Source organism: Mandrillus leucophaeus, unplaced genomic scaffold, assembly GCF_000951045.1.
Source record: "Mandrillus leucophaeus isolate KB7577 unplaced genomic scaffold, Mleu.le_1.0 Scaffold129, whole genome shotgun sequence".
Classification (NCBI taxonomy): domain Eukaryota; kingdom Metazoa; phylum Chordata; class Mammalia; order Primates; family Cercopithecidae; genus Mandrillus; species Mandrillus leucophaeus.
In genome coordinates, this window is record NW_012101243.1 from 774,934 (window position 1) to 776,213 (window position 1,280).

Below are 1,280 nucleotides of genomic sequence, written 5' to 3' on the forward strand. Positions count from 1 at the left end.
CTCGTCTACCTCCAACCGGGACCTGGCCCACGCCCACCCTCCTCCACGCCGCGCTCCCATTGTTCCCGCGGCCAGGGCTCGCAGAGGATCGCCCAGCGCGTTCTAGCCCCTCGCAGGTGGCAACCTCTGGACTCTCTGGGGGCTCTCCAAGGGCCGTGGCAAAGAGATCCCGATGCCCATCCTCCACAAGCCCAAACACCCCCAAAGTATGGGCTTTTCTAAATTAGCGTTATAACCACCACAGCCCTTATAGGCACTCCTTTAGGTACTGCTTGGAGTACACACCGAGGCTAGGAGAGAGGAGGAACTAACCCGTGTTCAGCGAACCCAAGATAGCATCTGGAAGAAGATGAGGCAGGGATAAAGTGTCTGCCTTCTACAGATAAAGAGAGGAATTCCTGCCCTAAGGCTCCTGGGGCAGGGCCAGGCCCTCCAGAAGTGCCCGGAATAATGAGCCTGGGCCTCCTTTGTTAGATGCTAAAGGAAGAAACAGAAGGAAGAAGCAAATGTCACTCACTTGCCAGGGTTTTACTGGAAGTCAGGACATATGCAAAGGCCTACTAAGTAGCTTTCACCTACTTGTCTCACTTACGTGGCAGCTGGGATTATCCCGTTTTGCAGAACAGGAGCCTATCCTAGGTCTCCCCTCCAGGCAGCACAGAGCCAAGATGAAGCCCAACAATTCCGGTTCTTCACTGTGGTCCATGCCTCAAGTACAGGATACTAAGAGCAGGTGCAAAGTGAGCAACAGAGAACATAAGAAAGCAGGAAGGAAAGGCAGCGTTTGGGCCTCCAAAGACTTACACAAACTAAAGGAGGGCACCACTAAGGGAACTGAGGCCCCAAAGCAGAACTGAACATGGCTTGTCCAGGAAGGAAGATTATGATTAACAATAAGAACTGATAATAACTCACTTTTTAGGAACACTTACTGTATTTATTGTTCTAAGAGCTTTATTTGCGTTAACTCATTTAATTCTCGCAATAACATTAGAGGTTATTCTTATTCCCACATTATGCATGCTGAAACAGAAACACAAAAGACATCACATAGCTTCTAAAGTGTCAGAGCCAGGATCCAAACTTGGAAAGCTGACTCCCAAGCTTCCGGGGTTTTGTTTGTTTGTTTGTTTGTTTTGTTTTTCTTTTTGAGACAGACTTTCACTCTGTCACCCAGACTGTAGTGCAGTGGTACAATCTTGGCTTACTGCAACCTCCACCTCCTGGGTTCAAGTGATTCTCCTGCCTCAGCCTCCCGAGTAGCTGGGATTACAGGCGTA

General features: G+C 49.4%; 1 protein-coding gene across 1 annotated transcript in view; it reads right to left on the reverse strand.

Moving 5' to 3' along the window:
- Positions 1–685, reverse strand: part of EPB41L1 (erythrocyte membrane protein band 4.1-like 1) — a 155,980-nt gene extending 155,295 nt beyond the window's left edge. The window contains exon 1 of the mRNA XM_011972366.1: positions 580–685. The gene's annotated coding sequence lies outside the window, so the exon portion shown is untranslated. The remainder of the gene's footprint in view (positions 1–579) is intronic.
- Between the last annotated feature and the right edge of the window lie 595 nt (positions 686–1,280).